The sequence below is a fragment of the Octodon degus genome, unplaced genomic scaffold (genome assembly GCF_000260255.1).
Source record: "Octodon degus isolate 3935 unplaced genomic scaffold, OctDeg1.0 scaffold00040, whole genome shotgun sequence".
NCBI lineage: Eukaryota > Metazoa > Chordata > Mammalia > Rodentia > Octodontidae > Octodon > Octodon degus.
In genome coordinates, this window is record NW_004524616.1 from 8,019,791 (window position 1) to 8,029,549 (window position 9,759).

At 36.5% G+C, this 9,759-nt stretch overlaps 1 protein-coding gene across 1 annotated transcript in view; it reads right to left on the reverse strand.

Moving 5' to 3' along the window:
- The window catches only part of Adamts19 (ADAM metallopeptidase with thrombospondin type 1 motif 19), a 319,655-nt gene that overhangs the window by 172,778 nt on the left and 137,118 nt on the right, over positions 1-9,759 (reverse strand). The window lies entirely within an intron of this gene.

Below are 9,759 nucleotides of genomic sequence, written 5' to 3' on the forward strand. Positions count from 1 at the left end.
AGCCCTATGCTGCAGAAGCCTATAATTACCAAGTTATGGAAAATTATGTTGTGTGGTAAGGTTTTGGGTGAATTTTCTTCATTTTTTGAAATTTTCCAGTTTATGCATATATAGTGAATATTTTTAAAATAAGAAAACTAAAATTTATAAACATAGTAATTGTCTATGAGATTTAATTAATAACTAATAGGAATTTATACAGACCACAATGTGGTTAAGAACAAAATGATTCAACTCCTATTTTTTTTTTCTTAAGTGTAAAGTAGGAATCTTCACAAAGCCTCTGGTAAATTTGCATTTCATTGTCCTTATGTCTGGCAGATCAAGGGGTTTTTCTCTTCCGTGAAAGTTATGGAGACTAATTGTAACCGTGACTAGTTTAAATGACTTGAATTATTTTGCTTAAAAGACCAGGCCTTTCAGGTCCTTTCAAGAACCCACATGTTTCTTATTTTAATAAGAGACAGGGGTTAAAAGGAGGGGGGAGGATTTAGCACAGCTGTTGTTAAAGATAGATGTAATACAGACCACTTCAAGGCACTCTTAATATAAAGAATTCTTGAAATGTAAAGCAAGCAAACACAATTTTATAATTTCCCATCCATCGATATAAGTCATGCACCAGGAGTCAATAGAATCTTTCATCTGAAAACAAAACATACTACCCTAGGACACAATCCAGACCTCATCAAGACCATGAGAAGCTCCTAAAACTCTTCGTTGCTCAATAATGATCTAATGTAGAAACAGATCATGTATGCAGATTGAGAAATCCTAAAAAAGCAAATCTCCCAGTTCTGGAGCCGTGGCTTTTAACTTCTCGCTTGCCTGAGTTCAGAACCATGGCTCTCTGGGTACAAATTCTGCTACAACCATAAGGCAGTTACTCAGCCTATGACTGCACTTTAGGAGGTGAGTTTATTATCTTTGAGGCTTCTGGGGGCAAAAACTGTAAGATGTAACTAGCAGTGAAAGGACAAAGGTGCTGAGCATACTTGTCAGAGGTTAGGTGACTCAAACACACATTAAAATGTGATAAAATCATAAAGATCTACATAGATCATTATGGGAAAATTTTAAAAACAGAGCAGTTACAACAGTGGACTTACTTATTTTCCATTTGAAAGTATTTATTTATTTTTTAGTTTTATTTTTTAAAAGAGATTTTAAACATAGAAACATGTCATTATCACTGGGCTGTCAGGAGTTAAACAAGGAAATACCATAGCAGGGGATGTCTGGGGGTTCTGAACAAGAGAGCCCACGTGGGGAACAGAAAGGCGACGCTGAGGAGCAGGGATGAGCCTCACAAAGGTGGGAGCTTCAAAGTCCTAAGTGAGTGAACCACATGGTCTACCTGTCCAGCAGCGCTGTACGCAACAGATCCTCAGTAAAGGGCATGTCAAGATGAAACTGCATCGGTGCAACTCGAAACCTACTGAATGGGATTTAGTAGAAACCTTAAATAGAAATGTAATTATGAAGAATAAAAATGTGTTTTATTCCTAAATTATATATAATGATAGTGCTCAGATATTATAAAATTTATTTGCATGATTATATTCAACTTGAGTTTGGAGCATATTTTAAAATAATAATTGGTCCTACTAGCTGCTCTACCTGTTTAAAAGATGATGATTTATGTATAAAATGGTATAATTGCATGTTAGAAGTTTGAAACCAATAAGTTAGAAATGTAGGGTAAAAAACAGTCTGCTAGAAGTTCTTAAATTTTGAATAATCTACAATATTCTTAATAATACAGTTTCTATAAACACAGAGAAACACTCATAACAATAAGAGTATAACAGAAGTATATTAAATCTTCACAAAGTAGAACTGTGAATAGAAATTAAAACATTTGCATTCTATCATGATAGTAGACTGAATTCCCCTTTTTTTAAGAAAATTTTTTTAGAAAAAAAAATTTGATCCCAGCCTGGAAAACTTAATGACTTAGTGAGACCACACCTAGAAATAAAATTAAAAGCAGAATGGGAATATAGCTGAGAGCGAAGGTCCTAGGATCAATCCCCAGTATAGCAAAGCTTGAAAAAAAATTCCTACACACGAGAATAAAGTTTTAAAAAATATGAAGAAATAAGTTGCTATCGCCTGGGTATCACAAGTCTAAAACTACTTTTTTTAGTCAGCCAGGATAGAAACTTTAAACTTACTAAATGAAAGCAGCAAGTGAGGGAAAATATATTAGTAATGAAATTAAGGTAAATGGATTAAATGTTCTTAGAGAAGTAATTCTCGGGTTACATTCTACATTCCTCTAATCTGTCTAGAAAAAAATATGTAAAATAATGATAAAAATGTTAAGAGCACCAGAGAAAAAATAATATAAATGCATCATAAATAACTGATAAGATAGTATTAATATTTTATAAAAAACATCCTTAAAATTAACCAGTATTATATAATTAACACATGCATTTGACAATATTTGACATATATACAGTATAGTTCTATCTCAAATTATTGACAAACTTAAAGTATAGTAAAATATAATTAATAGTTCTTTCAATAATTGATAGGTTAAGTGGATTTAATTAATGATCTGGAGATGTAGATTTTTAAATTCTCCATATAAAACTGATCTTATCCATAGACACACGCAATCACACATATTTTATATCGATCAACTTGAAGACTCAGCGTGCAGCAGGGTCAAAGATGAGCACAATTTCCCTAACGTGGATGAGGAGACAACAGCGCACATCCAAAGAATGCGTCGATGAAGGTGATAGTAAGTGCCACAAAGGAGATCTAGCCCCGCTGCAATAAAATTAGAAATCAAAGACAGCTACTCTTCAATTCCTAATAATAAGTGGATATTTTAGAAAATGTATGAGGAGTTTATTGGTCAAATAAAGAAAACTACAAATGGAAAATTAAATGGAAGTTACAAACAGAGCTAGATGCATGCACTTAGTACTTAACAAAGCTGATGGGGTACAATGTAGAGATATTCACAGAATTTCTGTAGAGAACAATAATGGATAGGCAAAGATGGAAATATATTAAAAGAATTTGAGAACTATGATAATGAAAGGAACTAGCAGGTTTTAAATCCTAAAATTAGAAGAAACTCACAAAGGTGAGGAAATATCTGACATTTTTCACTGGTGATACTTGTTGATTTGGAGGGAAATAATTGTCTGAAAAGCTGAACATGACTCAGAAAAGACAACTGCAGGAGAAAAGAAAAAAAAATAGTTTGTAGGTTTTTAGGGGTCATCAAGGGTGAGGTTCTGCTGTCCATATGAAACTGGAGAGTTTTGGGGTCCTAGGCTGGAAAATCAAACTTGAGTCCAGAGAAGGCATGCAGTGCTCTTTGCAAGGTGACTGTCATATCCTACAACTGCACAGTGTAGTCTTTTGAATTTTCAAACCCCCAGTGTCTGAACAGCAGAGCAGAATCTCAGGTTGGCTATGACACTGCACAGTCTCAAATTGACTTAATGTGATCATTTCCCAAACTATCTATTTAAAAGAGAAAATCATAAAATAATCATTTACTCATTTCTCTTATGTGGTAATACTATCTGGAAGCATTTCTGCTGCAAACACAAAAATAATCAATCACTGATTCAAAATATGTGAGGCACACCCAGCCAAGATCTATTTCTACAAACAGCAAGCTGTCATAAGGGTCCAAATCCTGCACTTAGCAGACATCATTTTAACTGAGACTAAGATGATAAATAAAATAGAGGAGAGGAAAGCATCAGAGAAACTTAAAAGATGATGAAATGATCATATAATTGGGAGCTCTGTGAACAATTAATCAGATTTTTTAACTAAAAACTACAAAACTTGAAATTAATAACACAATGGAGGATTTTAACTACATATTGGGCAAATGAATTTACACAAATTCAAGCAAAAGGTGAAAAATATAATATGCTTATAAAGGAAATTATATATGTGGAATACATTCATAGTTTTACATTCTTATCATCTGAATTCTAGAATAGGAGGAGGGCAACAAAATGTTAAATCCATCTGAGATTTAATAGTTAAGTGTAGCTTAAAAAATACATGATATTAATGCAATTTTTTAAAAACCCACTAAGGCCAAGATCCTCCCTAACACTAATAAGTCAAATGCTAGTAACGTGTGGGGCAAGCAGAACTCTCATTCACTGGTGATGGAAATGCAAAAGGTACAGCCACTTTAAAGACAGCTTGGCAATGCCTTAGAAAATGAAGTATGCCTTTACCCCTAGTCCAGCAACCATACTAGGTGGTATTTATAGAAGCCTTCAAGAGGTTTATCCTCATATAAAAAACCCACACATGAACATTTATAGGAGCATTATTTATACCTGCCAAAATTTGGAAAGGTGAATGAATGAATAAATCAATCAGGTACATCTATCCAACAGAACATCATTTAGTGCTACGTGTAGTTTCAAGTCATGAATAGACATAGATGAAACTCAAATATAAATTATTAAGCAAGAGAAGCAAACTTAATATATGATTTTAAATATGTGACATTCTGGAAAAGAAAAACCATGCAACAGTAAAAACATCCGACTGGGATGGGGTAGATGGAGCTCAGTTTTTAGTACAGTATAACTAAATATATTAATATAATAGCGATTTTTTTGCTATGTTTTTTTTTTCCTAAACCCTTAGGAGGAACAGTATCAAGAATGAGCACTATTGTAGCCTGTTGGCTTGATGTGATGATGACATCTCAATGCGGATCCTTCAATTATAACAAATCTCCATGAAGATTGCTGATGTAGAGAACACTGGAAATGTGCAGGTCCAGGGTATCTAGGGAAACATTTGTATCTTACACTCAACTTCTCTGAAATTAACACTGCTCAAGAAAACAGTGTGGTTTTGCAAAAGTGTCAGCAAGCAATAGACAAGATCAAACAAAAACTCCAAAAAACACAAAACCAGATCTCAAAACTGTTGAAAATAAAGGAAAAGGGAAAAAATTAGTAATACTAATATAAATTTTATTTCAAAGCTTCAAAGCTTTGAGAAGAATGCAATAAAAGCAATAGAAACTAGAAGTGATAAAATTACTTTATCTTGTGGATTGAGCTCCTGGCCTTTGCACTAAGCTATGTCTTTTGCCCTTTCCATTTTTTACTTTGAGACATGGTCTCTCTAAAGAGATAAAGTGCCCAATTTGTGATCCTTCCACCTTGGCCTCTCAGAGTGCTGAGATTACAGGTGTGCGCCCCCACGGCCTCCTTAGAATGATGTGTTTGAAATTTGACAGGACAATTTTGTTGACTTCTAATTGTATCCTGAGTGGAATAATTATTCCATAGTGAGAATTGCATGAACATTATCTTCACACACAAAAGACTAAAGGTTTGCCATTCAAGAAATGGAAAAGAAATTTGTTCAGACAAAAAATAATAAAATCACCCTAGATTGAAATTCAAAAATGCAGGAGGAAATGAAGAACACCAGGAAGGGTAACTGTGAAACTATGGTTTAAATATCCTCTGAATTCTCACTAAAATTCAGTACCATTGTGACAGCAATGGGAAGTGGGATCAAAGAGTGATTAAGTTATTTGAGAACCTCCTTTAAAAATTTTTTTAACTTTTATTAGTACATTTTTGCATACTCTGTTACTCCACTCATTGTGGCAGTTGCTACCTGTACAGAAAACATCTTTTTTATTCAACCCCTCCTGTCCTCTCTGTCTCTGCTTTCTCCACCTCTTGGTCACCTTCCTTTTTGCAAATGATCTATATCCAAAAAGAATGTGAATACCCCAGATAAAGACCCATGAAAAAATTGACAACTGAGATGAATGTACATTTTTCAGAATAGTACAGACATTCATTAAATATGTGAAAATGATCATAATCTCTGACCATTAGAGAAACACACATTAATACAACATTGAGCTTCCATCTTATTCCTGAAAGAATGACTGTCATCTAGTACTGTAGGTAATAACAAGTGCTGGAGAGACTGTAGGAGGACAGGTTACCCTTCAACACTGCTGATGGGACTCTAACCTAGTAAAAACACTATAGAAATCAGCATGTAGATTCCAACAGAACAAACCAAAATAGAAATTTCCTTCTATCCAAATATTGCCCTTCTGGGTAACTTCCTGAAAGAGTTCAAGACATCATATTACAGTGACACATGCATACGTGTGTGCCAAACTCACAATAGCTAAATGTATGGAGGAATGGGTCCCTTTATGAAAGGCTTAAAGCTGTTACTGTGGGCTGAGTTACTGTGGAAGTGGGCCTTTGATAAAAGAAGAAGTTCAATCCAATATTTTCTGTCTCATGTGTGCTCAATTTCTCTCTGTCTCATTATGACTCAGCCAGAAGCCCCTTGCCAGATGCAAGGACATGTTCTTGGACTGCCCAAGGTACAGAAGTAGGAGTCAAATAAACTTCTGTTACAAAAAGAGAAAAGACACCTGCATACCACACGCAAATACTGAAAACACTGAATAATTAATATCATTCAAAAGTTAAATTATAAAGAAGTAAAATGAATCCAACAATATATACGGAAGAAATAAATGGAATACAAGAGTCCAAAAGTTCTAATACATCAAGAGAGGATTAAAAGGATATGGAATAATATTTAAGCACAGAAATATCAGTAAAACAATACATAACAATTATATGCATAGAAAAGGCCATACAAATCCTGGACTTGCCCACTTAAACAGCAATAAAGGAGAAAAGACAGAGAAGAAACAAAGCCAAAGAGCAAATAAATGTGAAGATAGCTTTCTCATAAGAATTTTCATTAAGTAAAAAAAATGAATCACACAAACATAGGTTTAGATTTTTTAAAAACTTCTGCTTACAAGAAATTAAACTTTAAAGTAATAATATAGATCACATTGGCAATGAATATAAAAAGATAAAATGGGCACTATTAATTAAAACAAAGCTAGATAACGAATATGGCCACTCTAGGGAGTAAAGCAAGATGGTGTCTGAGTGGTTCCTCTGGAAATGGTCTCCATACAGACACTCCAAGTTGAACAACTAAACAGGCACCAAACTAATTTCACAGAAGCTAGTCATGTAGGAGACCAAGTGCTTCATTTTAGTGTAATAAAATAAAACAAATAAGTATTGAAGACAAGAAGGAAAGAAATACCAACATCACCAGTCATCCATCTCCCAACTTCAGACAGCGCAGGATGGAGAGAGATGACTAGGACTCAGGAAGGAGATAACTCAGTTCAGGTGTTAGACATGAAAACCAAGATCAGACCCATGTAATGAATCACATTGCTAGGCAAAGCCCATTAGCAGGCCAATCTATGTAGACTGAACCTGTAGCACATCTGGAGGCCTGGCCACTGGCTACCTCCACAACCTCTCCTCCAGTATCAGGCAGCAGAGAAGGGAGCACTGCTCCACCAGCTGGTGGGAAGAGTGTGAGGGCTAGCATGAGGCTTTCTCAAAGGGATACCAAGTGCTAAAGGTACACATGCAGTAATTTGTCTACCGCTCCCAGCCTTGGGTGAAGATTTGTGCCTTGGTAAGGCAGGCTCAGATTTCCACCTCTATCATTTCCAAGCAGTAATAGAGGCAGGATGAAACTTCCATACTGAGCTGGCTCCTGCAGCCATGACACAGAAAAATGACCCAGCTTAAAGTTAGACAAGGGATAGCTGGGAAGATAGCTTGGTAGTCTAAGCACCTGCCTGGCAAGCACAAGGACCAGGGTTTGATCCCTGGTAAGGCATGCCATCCTGGTCCCTGACCCCCGGGAATGCCTTGCTACTCACTGAAGCTGGGCGTGGTGGCACACGTCTGTAATCCCAGCACCAGGGAGGCTAAGACAATAGGATCACTATGAGTCTGAACTGTGTAGCAAGATCCTGTACCAAATAAATAAATACATAAAATTTTAAAATAAAATAAAATAAAAATAAATAAAATCAGACAGAGCACCATATCCATCACCTGTGCCTCCATCTGGAGCAGGACAGTGCTCACAGACAGAAGTTTAAAAATTCCCTAGCATCAGGCTGGGGTGATGGCATAGTGGAAAACACTCATGTTTCAGTCTGTATCAGCACTATCTACACTGTGGGTCTTTGTCTACTCCTAACACTATGCAGGTTCTTGTAGCTCAGAGACTCAGATGTGGCCCAGTTTAGCATTAGACTACAGAGTCAAGGAAGTGCCTTCATCAACACTGCCCCAAGCATATAATGGGCAAGACCCATAGGTAGCATAATAAGCATACAAATTTGCCCTGAAACTTAATGTCATATTGATCCAAGGTAACACTGGACATGTTCTAATGGTTCCCATCCCCACAAAATCTCTTGGAAAAAAAAAGACATGAGGCTTCAATGTTTCTGACTTCTCTATTCTTTGGCTAGTTGCAGTGGCCAAGGGTCATGAAACTATCCCAGCAGTAGCCAGCTCATAGTAGTATAGGCCTTGGACCTATTCCAGTGTTAGGTATTTTAGACGGCCTGTGTTTTCACAGTGTGATAAAGCTTGGCAAAAAGCACATGTGAGATAGAACCCCAGGGCTACTCTATCTATGGTGACACCACCCAGAGCTGTAACGAATTCTATAGGGTTCTATCACAGGCCATTAATTATGGAAGAGGTATCTGGAGAGGCTTGTGGTGACGAACTACCCATCTAGGCACAGTCCTAGTTCTTCCTGAACAATGAACAGCAGTGTGTATAGGATGAATCTGGGCTTGGATTGTTCTTTAATGCCAAAACAATGCCACACATCAGAAGAAAATTCCAGACAGATTAGGACCAGAGAGCCATCCAGTGATGAAATAGTGGAAATGATTACACACTTAGAAAAAATAAGTGGGCTACTTAGAATTTCTGGAAAGACAGGCACACACAAAACCAGGTGAGGATAACTAAAATAAACACCTGATCCTACAATGCTCAGATGATATTGAGGAAGAATGAAAAGATAAAAGGAGAATTACAATGATATGTAAAGAAAACATAGTCTTCTTCTTGAAGTTCAAGAAAGATTTAAGAATGCCAAACATGGGGGCATGGTGGTACATGGATGTAATCCCAGCACTTGGGAGGCTGAGGCAGGAGCATAGCTGTGAGTTCAAGGCTAGCCTAGGCCATAGAGTGAATTGAAGGCCAGCTGGAACCACATGAGACTCTGCCTCAAAAAATTCAAAATTCATAAATAAACAATTTTGAAAATTTTACACAAAAAAATTCAAAATATGCTAAAGATGTAGAAAGCGTATATAAAGAATTAAGATGAGAACTTACAAACCTAGAGGTGGACATAAATATTCACGAACAGGACAGTCAAGGGAGCCAACCAAATTTATCTCAGCTGAAACTATCCCAAGACATCAACAAACTTTAAAATGTGAAAGACAAAGAGATTATCATGGCTGCAAGAGAAAATAAACAACACAAAAGGTGTATGCCAATTCACCTGACAACAGACTTCTCAAAAGAAATGTTACAGGCCGGAATAGAGTGGAATGAAATTTTCATGGTATTAAAGGAAAAATAATCCTCTCAGTTGGGACAGCAGTACCTAGGAAAAGTCATGCTTTAAAAATAAAGGGTAAGGGGGCCGGGGAGATGGCTCAGTGGAATAAGCGCTTGCTTGGCAAGCTCAAGGGCCTGAGTTCAAGCCCCGGTTCTGCCAAAAACAAACAAAGTGCAAAAAGAGTTTTTTAGGGGCCAGGGAGATGGCTCAGTAGGATAAGCGCTTGACTGGCAAACGCAAGGATCTGAGTTCAATCCCCAGTTCCGC